At 36.8% G+C, this 12,067-nt stretch overlaps 1 protein-coding gene across 2 annotated transcripts in view; it reads left to right on the top strand.

The window, feature by feature from the left end:
- rols (rolling pebbles) overlaps window positions 1-12,067 on the top strand; it is a 630,535-nt gene that overhangs the window by 194,484 nt on the left and 423,984 nt on the right. The gene's annotated exons all lie outside the window — the stretch shown is intronic.

Consider the following 12,067-nt stretch of genomic DNA (forward strand, 5'->3'; position numbering starts at 1 on the left):
CCGGCGTCGGGGATCGAACCCGGGTCCTTGATTGTACGTACCAATTGCTCTAACCACTGAGCTACGCCGAAGTTCAATCCCTCTCCACTAGTGTTTTTTCCTTTGTGGCCTGACTCCAAGTTCTACATATATGTTGACATGATATATATTAAGTCAACTGCCATTATACAAGGAGCGCACTCAATTGATTGACTTCGTGGCCGGGATACCATAACAGATGTATTCTGTAGGACGAAAAATTAATCTTTACTTAGATTCTCTAATCTGACCACGTATGGTTCAATAAAAAATTGTCCAACCTTACTGGGTGTCCAAGGTAAAGGGAAGTAGAATTTTTTTTTTTTTTTGCATGCAATGGAAAGGAAATCACTGTCCATAATGTTAAGGAACTACAGTATTCAAACACTTTGTCATTTAGTTCGTTATTAACAGTTCTGCAAACTCTTTTTCTTTCCCCACTACAGTTTTGTTCCATGCATTTAACATTTGAGGTCCTATTGTTGCTAATGGCTGAAAATGCTGATTTAGAAATTCCAAACTCTTCTGCTATTTTCCTAAAACTAACACCGTAACACAAACGATCAATAACTTGTTTCATCCTTTTAATTGTTAATTCAACCAACATAAGCTTACTCATATTGAGGCACTACACGAACTGACTCTCACAGGTAAAATGGCTCAACAGAGACTGATTTCTACACTGCAGGCATACTGAAATAATTTCCCATCATAAGGTTTAATATTACGAAAAATAATGTGCCTTTACCCCATACTCATATTTAGTCACAGTGCAGTTGCAAAAAGGACAAAAGTGGATAGTTCTAGGAAAGTAGAAAGAGATTCACAGATGCTGCACTGTACAAGGAAAACACCCTCTCATTCCGCTGTGCTAATGGTCCTTGTAAAACACAAGGGTTCAGTCAAACAACCGTAAACAGTTAGCAGAAATACAGAATAGAATAAGAGAATTGTCCAAAATAGAACATACTATAAGAGATGATAAGCTACCAGGGTTGAGGGGTGTCCAACATAGAGGATATATTGGACATGTAAAAGCATAGAAATTTGTCTGGTTCCAAGACAATATGTCCAATATAATGAGGTGTCTAACGTACAGAGTTATCCAAATACAGAGGTTTCATTGTACTGTATTACAGGATTGTTTCCGAGCTCTGATAACGAATTTGAATGACATCATGTGCGTTAGAAGTCACACGACAGCTGAATTGTGGCGCGAGGTGACAGACCAGTAGTGAGTGATCTCATAGTCAGAGTGCACGGCGACTCACAGCAGAAATTCCCAAGAAAATCAAGCCTTTTTGGGAGGGGTACATTACGACCCTTTCCAATGCCAAGTAAAATTAAGTGAAAATAAAAGAAGCCTACAATAAACGAGGTTTCGTTATTTCCAAGAAAGGCATCTTCTGTGCACTTAATAAGATTGGTAAAGCTCGAATGGAATTAATTTGTATCATCTCGTGGGGTGCGGCGACTTGTGACGGGGGGTGGATTTGCTTGCTTTTTCCACTCTGGAATTAATCTCATCCGAGCTTTGCCAATCTTATTGGGTACACACAAGGTACCTTTCTTGGAAATAACGAAACCTATGATTTTCACGTAACTGTACTTGGCATCGGAAAGGGTTATTATGTACCCCTCCCAAAAAGGCTCGATTTTCTTGGGCATTGCTACTGTGATACACCGTGCACTCTGATTATGAAATCTCTCACTACTGGTCTGTCACCTCTCTCCGCAATTCAGCTGTCGGTGTGATTCCTGACGCACATGATGTCATTTCAAATTCGTTATCAGAGATCGGAAACAACCCTGTACTACCACTTCTGCTGCTGTTGCTGCCACTGAAAGCAGCAGAAAGTTTATGCCTTCCGACGTTTTCTTCCAATTTTTGGGAATACAGCTATTTACGTAATTTTATCTCGTTTCATTTTGCTTTGTTACCTACGCAACGCCGCGACGTATTGTGTACATTCACTAAGTGTGTAATGTGTGGTATGTGTATATGTACGTACATACAGTATATGTGCGTTTGTATGTATGTATGTAAGCCTAAATATGAATGTATGTATACGTCTGCCTGTCCGTCGATTCGTCCTTCCATCTGTCTGTGTATCTGCCCCTCCGATTGTCTGTCTCTCAGTCTATCTCTCTGTCTCGCTATCAAATCCAGATAAGATTTACCTACATACTTACCTATACGTCTATATCAAATTAAGTTTCTGTCATTTGTGGCTCTCTTTATTTTCTCTACCCTTTTTTTAATGTTATTCTTTCCTTTTTCCCTTCCTCCAATGCTTTTCTTTCGATTTGTTTTTCATTATTTCCTTTTATCTACTGTACTCGTATTTCCCGTTATCTACTTGCTTCAGGCCCTTTCTTTATTGTTTGTCTTAATTTTACTTCTGTTTCCATTCTATTTTCTTCCTCCTTTTCTGGTACCCCTTTTTTCCGAAGTTTGGCTTTCTTTGCTCATGTTTTTCTGGTCAGCAGGTTAACTATTTTTTTTGTTACGAACTACAAGTGTATTCAAGACTAGACGTAAAAAGGCCGTAAGACATAAGTGTCAATATTTTGAAAATTAATTTTTGCAAAATAGATTATAAGTCCCTTGCTCAATCCAGTAAGAAAAGAGGGAAGTCCCATAGTCATTTTCTTTAGATCCTAGTTTCTTCCATAGATGTGCAGAATGTAATATGATATTACAGTACTAGTTGCACAAGAAAGCCCTGCTATCTAAGGTTTTTTCTCTTTGGCACTTACAGCCTTTTTATACAGGGTGTTAAAAAGTATCCATTATTTTAGGAGATGATAGTATGCATCAAAACAAGAAAATGATGTCCAATAAACATGGTTCCTACAACACATACTTTCTGAGATCTGAACACTTGTTCATAGGTGGTGCTCAATGTCACGTCCATTCATGGCAATGCATTTCTCTGCCCTACAATACAGCAGACTACCAGACAATCATACCGTAGTTGACACCCCTGGCATGGAATAATGATACGTCGCAAGGAATACTAAAAACAAAAGTTTGGTTGCGGATACTTTTTTTTCTAGTTGGTTATTTAACGACGCTGTATCAACTATGAGGTTATGTAGCGTCGATTAGATTGGTGATAGCGAAATGGTATTTGGCGAGATGATGCGGAGGATTCGCCATAGATTACCTGGTATTCACCTTACGGTTTGAGAAAACCTCGGATAAAACCCAACCAGGTAATCAGCCCAAGCGGCGATCGAACCCGCGCCCGAGCGCAACTTCACACCGGCAGACAAGCGCCTTAACCGACTGAGCCACGCCGGTGGCTTGGTTGCTGATATGAGGGGGGTTCAGCAGTGATGATGATGTGAATTTTCGTAATCACCATGTGTAAGTTGACATCATCAAGACATCAGCACCGATTCTAAATCAACTAATGGACAGGTGTTCGTGGTGATAGATTAATAGGGTCATACGTGGTACGACAGAGATTAACTGGGGATCGTTATCAGGACTTTCTTATTAACGTATTAAAACAAATTTCAAAGAGGGCGTGATTCCTTACATCGAGGGGCAGAGGAATGCATTGCCATGAATGGACGTCGCATTGAGCGTCTTCTATGAACAAGTGTTCAGATCTAAGAAAGTATGTGTTGAAGGACCCATGTTTATTAGACATTATTTTCTTGTTTTGATGCATACTAGCATACTCTGTATACAGTCTTAAATTCTGATTTATTCATTAGTCATTACAATTGTGACTATATCGACCTTGAATCGAATTCGCGCCACTCTAATGAAAAGCCGTTTGCCGGAGGATGAATAAAAATGTAGTGAATTGAGCGCATTTGTCATAATATATTCCTACTGTGAAAGAGTGTGTAGAGGTTTATTGCATAGATTTTTGTCGAAGGCATAGTGCGAATCTAGTCTGTGCCCCAACAACGATTGCGAGGCGTGCTTGCAGTTCCGTTTGTGTTGAGTGTCGAGCCCCTCGTGACTGGGAATTGTGAATCCCGTTAGCACGTGTCACGAGCTCGGCTCTCGGCTTGTCACGCCGCTCCCAACTCCTTCTGGCGGCTCCAATTTCTAATCTGTTGAAAACGAAATAGATTTGTGAATGCGGGATACGGCTTGATGGAGACTTCAGTTGGAAATGTTGAAACAATTGTAATTTAAATTGTTTGGTTATTCATACTCATTACATAAAACAAATAGAGAAACATTTTATTCCTCCAAATTACATGAAATATTATAGAGAACGTTTTATTCGTTTTTATTACATGAAATATAAACACAAGGTTTTATTCTTTTTCATTACATGACGTATAGAGTCAGAGTTTTATCCTTTCTCAAAACATGAAATACAGAGACAACATTTTATTCTTTCTTATTACTAGAGACCGGATTTTAAAGAGAATCCCCTTTTTTTTTTTTTCATTTCAACACGAAACGTGAAATAATTAATTACGATGTTCAAAACTATCTTCTACCGACCAAATTATGTGGTTTTAACTTCCCCTTTTTCCCCTTTTTAGTCCATATTCCCTTTTTAAAAACATCTCCTATTTTGGTCCTATTTTGACATAATACCTCAAACATTTAGATAATTTTCTTATATTTTTTCTGATAGGCCTATAACTTAGTGAGCAAGAGAAAATAAATATCGTTCTTCTTCTGATTCCAGACATTGCAAAACTAATAAAGTGCGCTGGTTTAGAGTTCAGAATAAAAAGAAAATTTTCACCTCTGGTTTCAGTTGATGTTGAGCGGTCATTTTCTGTTTATAAAGACATTTTGCATTCAAAGAGGCAGAATCATATTGAAATGTCGAATGTGATCAAATACAGCACTTTCCTTATATTGTGAAGCGATAATATAAGCATATGTGTGCTATGTGTATCCATGAATGTGCTGAAGTGCAGTGGCGTATACTGGTTTAAGGGCCTGGGCTACCACTGACCCTATTATTACACAAAATATAATTTAAATTCCCTATAATAAAATTCCTTACCTATTTATATATGAATTTCAGACGTCTTGATTAGGACGAAAATACGTTGATGACTTCGTCATTGAAATTACAGTTGGGCCGCTTGCGAAGTTTCTGTAGAAATGACTTTTCAATGGACATCAGTGCCAAGCCGGATAAACGTTCTTGTGTATGAGTTGATCTACAGTAGGATTTTATTCTCTTCAACGCAGAAAATGTTCTTTCTACTGATGCTGACGTAGCTGGTATTGTCACAATTAATGTTGCCAATTTAAGGACTTCAGGAATAACTTGGTTCAGCTGGTTTTCATATATGGCAGATAATATTTCATGGATAGGTTTGTTCGAAAAATCAAAGACCTCTGCTGAATATATTACACTTAATTCATTTTTCAAACGTACTTGATCAAAGTGACTGTTATAGGACTGAAATAATTTGTTTAGTGCCTCATTCGGGAAGTTTTCTCTATAAGCAGAAAATTTTTGAGAATCTAGAAGATATGTGAACTGAAGCGTTCCATAATCAGAAAATCTGTCAGTAATTTCCATGTGCATACGATCTAGTATGCTGTAGTACAGCTGCCTGTATTTCAATTCATCATATCCTTTTCTTCGCTTTAATGGTGGTTCCATTGTATTGGCTGAAGAATTTTCATTTTCCATATTACTCCATATGGACGGAAACCCACTACGTCTGAACTCCAATATAGTATTTTTTAACTTTGATACCTCTTGCAAGCAGTATGCTATGTCTAGACTTTTTGTCTGAAGAATATTGTAGAGCACATCTGTATGTGCGAACACTCTAGCATAGACTTCAAGAAGAAATATATTCTGAAACTGTGTGAAAAAATACAAATATCCTTGAGCCTGCACAATTACATCATCAACCCAGTTTTCTTCAGAGTCATTACAAATGATATTTTCAAAGAAAGCAGTCAGTTGTTCTCTGTATTCCTTTACTGTATTTACAAGCCGACATGTAAAATTGCATCTAGTTGATGCTACTTTTGGGAGTTTCTTTTTCATAAATTCTTGAGTTTTTCTGATCTTTTAGGAGATGATGAGAAAAATGCAGCTAAACCCGACAGTGTTTTGAAAAAAAATGCGGCATTCTGGAATGGATGAAGTAGTTTGTTGCAAAACTAAATTGAGAACATGGCTGTAACAATGGACAAATAGTGCTTGAGGATACTTTCCTTGAACTTTTGTTTTTAAGCCATTAATATTTCCCGCCATAACTGAAGCACCATCGTATGTCTGTGCAATTAACTTATTGCCGACATTGTATTCTGCTATAACACCTTCCACATGCTGAAACCAAGCAGCAGCAGTTTTGCCCGAACTGACATTTGTGAATCCTATAAACCGTTCTTGAACATTGGCAGTACTATCGACGTATCTTAAAACAGTGGACAATTGACTCTGATTAGAGCAGTCACTTGTTTCATCAACAACAATGGCCGCAAAAGGTGTTTCTTCTATTTCAGATTTTATGTTCTTTATCATAACCCCACTTATAGCAAATATTAAGTCATTATGAATTGCGGGAGAAGTACCACGAAATACTGTTGAACTCTCAAGATGATTGGCCAGTAAATGGTCAAATTCACTTAAGGAACTTAAATATTCAATATAATTTCCTCTATTGTCTGATTCCACACTCTCATTATGATCCCGAAAAGCCAATTCTTGTTTTCCTAGAAAAACAGACTGCGTTAATAAGATGCAGTAAAATCTCCCGATTTTTTTTCCACAGGAGCATTGTGTTGGTTGATATGTAGAGCTTTTTGCTTATCTAGCTGTAAATCAATTCTTGTCTTCCCAAAGTTCGCAAAGTTCATGCTACTACAAATATGAGCTTTTGATTTGTCGTGTTTTAGGACTGCCGTTCGAAGGGAGTTGATATTAGAAAACCCTCTTTTGACCACACATTAGTTTCGCGGCTAAATAACAAACATGGCCAGCAAAATAGTTTAGACAGTTTAGAACTACCACACAACCAATTCCACTTACCATATGATGTTGAAGTGAAATGGCGTGTGTACTCACTCTGTTTTTCTTTTACGTCCATGGACAAATTTAACTCAGGAGTTGGTCTTTCCATTTTCACAATTTCAACTTCCTCGTTGTATGTACGACGGTTAAAAGGCACTTTTAATAAACCTTCTATTACACAGTCATTTTCAATACAAACCTCTCCAGAAACTTGTTCTGCCATATTTTTCACAATATCACTTAACTGGGAAATTAAAAACTTAATAATTCACAATTAATATAACTCTTAGACACTCGAACAAATCACAAATTTAAAATACTGCACTGCAAGAACACAATTACATTCATGAGCTAGCGTGCTAAGCGTACTGTTGCTTCGCGCCTGCGAAGAAACCGATCACGAGAGCGGCAACTCACCCGGCCTTACACTGCACGTTGGAAACAGAAGAGAGCGGGGGGATGGGCAGTTGTGCGACCGGACAGCGTGCGCGGTACGGTCACAGGCTACCTCACGTAGCAAGCGGTTTCTCCAGTGATGACGCCTTGACAACTTGTTTCTTTTCGAGAGCAGAGAGCGCATATAAATCTAAAAATTACTTTAATTTTAATTACTGTGGTAAAACTAATAATACAAAATTATTACATTATGTTATATTATAAACTTTTTCTTTTGTAATTTCCTTGGGCTACCGCCGGTAGCCCCGGTAGTCCACAGAATACGCCCCTGCTGAAGTGTGTTTTCAATTAAAATAGCACCCTTTTGAGAGAGTAATATTAGGCCTAGTCCTTTTTGAAGTTCTTTTTTTGACTATATCAAATAAAACACTTTCCTTATGCTGTGAAGAGATAAATGTAAGATTGTGTGTACCATGTATATCTATGAATGTGTTGAACTGTGTTTTGGGAAGTAATCTAGTCCCTTTTCAAGTCCTTTTTTTGACTATAACTTTCTCTTTTTTTGTTCTTTTTTTTTTTTTTTTTTTTTTTGATGAAAAATATTCCCTTTAAAATCCGGTCTCTACTCATTACATGAAATATAGAAGTAAAGTTTTCTACTTTCTCATTACATGAAATATAGAGAAAAAGTTTGATTACTTATCATTACATAATTTGTAGAAAGTTTAATCCTTTCTTATTACATGAAATATGGAGACAAAGTTTTATCCTTTCCCATTACATGAAATATAGTGAGAAAAATTTATTCTTTCCCATTGCATGAAATGTGTAGAGACAGTTTTATTCTCTCTCATTACATGATATATATAAAGAGAAAGTTTTCTTCTTTCTAATTACATGAAATATAGAGAGAAAATTTCATTCTTTCTTTCAGATTACATGAAATATAGAGAGAAAGTTTATTCTTTCTCACTACTTTAAATATAAAGAAAACGTTTTGTTTCATCTCATCACATCACAAAGAGAGACAGTTTTATTCTTTTTCATAACATGAAATATAGAGATAAAATTTTACTCTTCCCCATTACATGAAATATAGAGAAAATTACATAAAATAGAGACAGAAAGTTTTGTTCTTGCACATTACATGAAATGTAAAGAGAAAGTTTTATTCTTTCTCATTGCATAAAATATAGAGGGAAAGTTTTATTCTTTCTCATTACATGAAATATAGACAATTACATAAAATGTAGACAGAAAGTTTTGTTCTTGCTCATTACATGAAATATAGAGAGAAAGTTTTATTCTTTCTCATTACGTCAAATATAGACAATTACATAAAATATAGACAGAAAGTTTTATTCTTTCCTATTACATGAAATATAGACAATTACATAAAATGTAGACAGAACGTTTTATTCTTTCTCATTACATGAAATATAGGCAATTACATACAATGTAGACAGTAAGTTTTGTTCTTGCTCATTACATGAAATATAGAATGTTTTATTCTTTTTCGTTGTATGAAATATAGAGAGAAAGTTTATTTCTTTCTCATTACATGAAATATAGACAGAAAGTTGTATTCTTTTTCATTACATGAAATATGAAGAGAAAACTACATTGTTTGTTTGTCATTACATGAAATATAGAGGCAAATGTTTATTTTTTCTCATTGCATGAAATATAGAGATAAAATTTTATTCTCTTTCATTGCATGAAATATATATAGAGAAATTTTTTTTCTATCTCATTATATTAAATATAGAGACAATTAGGCTACATAAAATATGAAGAGAAAATTTTATTTCTCATTGCATTGGAAACATCCACTAAAAGTATTCGTCGAAGTGAGGAAGTGAGTTTAATTTCTAAATTCAACCATTTTGTTTATAGCAAAGACACTCCAGAGGCAGTTGTATGCAGGGAATTTATCAATGGACTTGTAAAATTTATTTTTCCTCTCAGGTTACTTCAAAGCACGACACCTTGGCTACAAAATATTTAAGATTGCTCAAGTGTTGTAGTCCCAATAGATGAGGGAACGGCGAAAGACCTTAACAAATGTGTGCAGTATGTTCATGAAAAATTTCAGCAGTCTTTTTGGAATGAAATTTTGAGGTAGTCCACTACTGGGATGAAACATCTAGACCTTGGAGCAGAATAAAGATTAAATATAAGCTACAGGAGAGTGAGTGAATGCTTACTAAATGTAATCTGTTATCGTATTTATATTTGTTCCCAGTTAGGACAGTTCATTGCGTCTGAATAGGATGAAGGTTATAATGTCGATGAAATGAGTCCGGGGTCCAGCACCGAAAGTTACCCAGCATTTGCTCATATTGGGTTGAGGGGAAAACCCCGGAAAAACATCAACCAGGTAATTTGCCCCGAATCGAACCCGGGCCACCTGGTTTCCCGGCCAGACGCGCTAACCGTTACTCCACAGGTGTGGACTGCTGAATGTACAGCTCATGAATTTTGTCAAGACACTCCCCCACTCTTCCTACAGAGCTGCGCATGAGATCGGATGAGTCTACTTACGAATTATAGGGGAGTGGGTTACTCTTTGCCTTGAACTCCGACCTTCCCTTCTCCTACCTCCTCCACAGAAACGTTGTTCCGGTACTGGACATCGCTAGTGTCTTGACAAAATGCATGAAATGTAATACGGGTACTTAGAAAAAACAGTATGAAATACTAATGATGTAATGTCACATTTATGTTGATTGCAAAAACAACCTATATCCACAAAGTTTAAATAATTATATTTAAATACAGTAATTAGTTGTAATTATTGGAAGTGTATGTGTTTCATAATAGTTGTAAACGAGATAATATTTTGTGAGCATATAATTTGTGAAATAAAAGTAGGTAATCACAATTTGAAAGTTTTTTTTTTTTTTTTCAGTTTTCTTAAAATTTACTTTGTGTGATATAGGCTGTTTTTAAATCAGCCATTCATTTGCATTTTAATCAGGAAAGATAACGTTTCGGATATTACGTAGTCTATTTGACATTGACACATTTCCTACTGAGTACGCCCATTTTCGACGGGAAATATAATAATCCGTGATGTATAGGCCTAATTCTGTTTCGCATTACTTGACATTTATCTTGTCGACATTGAGCCAGCGGCCACAATCGCTTGCGATATGATGAGAGATGTCCGGAAACGGCATCACTCAAACGGAAGTCACCGATAAGATAGACGCTCTTTAGCTCTCAGATTCTTTACCGCAATGATTTCTTCCGTGTTCCTGTGGGAACAAAAAATAAAGTCTGAATAGATCATTTTATGCAATATTTTCTGGAAAATTTTCCGCCTGACAAAATTGTTGCTTTCTTCGCTCTCTTGCTTAAAAAGCCTCAAGAGCTGCATATACAGAGTTGTTTCCGATCTCTGATAACGAATTTGAATGACATCATGTGCGTCAGAAATCACACGACAGCTGAACTGCGGCGCGAGGTGACAGACCAGTAGTGAGTGATCTCATAGTCAGAGTGCACGGCGACTCACAGCAGAAATTTCCAAGAAAATCAAACCTTTTTGGGAGGAGTACATAACAACCCTTTCCTATACCAAGTACAGTTAAGTGAAAATGAAAGAAACCTGCAAAAAACGAGGTTTCGTTAATTCCAAGAAAGGCATCTTCTGTGTACTTAAGAAGATTGGTAAAGCTCGAATGGAATTAATTTATATTATTTCGTCCACACCTGTGGAGTAACGGTTAGCACGTCTGGCCGCGAAACCAGGTGGCCCGGGTTCGATTCCCAGTCGGGGCAAGTTACCTGGTTGAGGTTTTTCCGGGGTTTTCCCTCAACCTAATACGAGCATATGCTGGGTAACTTTCGGTCCTAGACCTCGGACTCATTTCACCGGCATTATCACCTTCATTTCATTCAGACGCTAAATAACCTAGATGTTGATACAGCGTCGTAAAATAACCCAATAAAATAAAAAATAAAAAATATATCATCTCGTGGGGTGCGGCGACTTGTGACGAGGGGTGGATTTGCTTGCTTTTTCCACTCTGGAATTAATCCCATCCGAGCTTTGCCAGTCTTATTAGGTATACACAAGATACCTTTCTTGGAAATAACTAAACCACATTTTTTGCGGGCTCCTATGATTTTCACGTAACTGTACTTAGCATCGGAAAGGGTTGTTATGTACCTCTCCCAAAAAGGCTCGATTTTCTTGGGCATTGCTACTGTGATACGCCGTGTACTCTGATTATGAAATCACTCACTACTGGTCTGTCACCTCTCGCCGTAATTCAGCTGTCGGTGTGAATCCTGACGCTCATGATGTCATTCAAATTCGTTATCAGAGATCGGAAACAACCCTGTACAGTGTCATTTGTACATAGCTGCCGCACATACGACATACCCGTTCTGGGGAAATGATACTGCACTGAACCGTAGTCGTGTTACGTTTTCTTCCCTATTCTAGTCGTCCTGAGTTCTTTGTTTATTTCACTATTTGTCCTAGCTTTCTCCATTTTTTTTATTATTTCAATTTTTGATATTTCCTTTCCCTATTTCTCCACTTCTCTCTTTTCCTTATCATGTCCCTTTCCTTCTCCATATCTCGATTTCTCTATTTCTTATTTTCTCTTTTTATTTTTCCCTCCTTTCTTCATTTCTTGATTGCTCTATTTCTATTCATTTTTAAT

Source organism: Periplaneta americana, chromosome 2 (assembly GCF_040183065.1).
Source record: "Periplaneta americana isolate PAMFEO1 chromosome 2, P.americana_PAMFEO1_priV1, whole genome shotgun sequence".
NCBI classification, from domain to species: Eukaryota; Metazoa; Arthropoda; class Insecta; order Blattodea; family Blattidae; genus Periplaneta; species Periplaneta americana.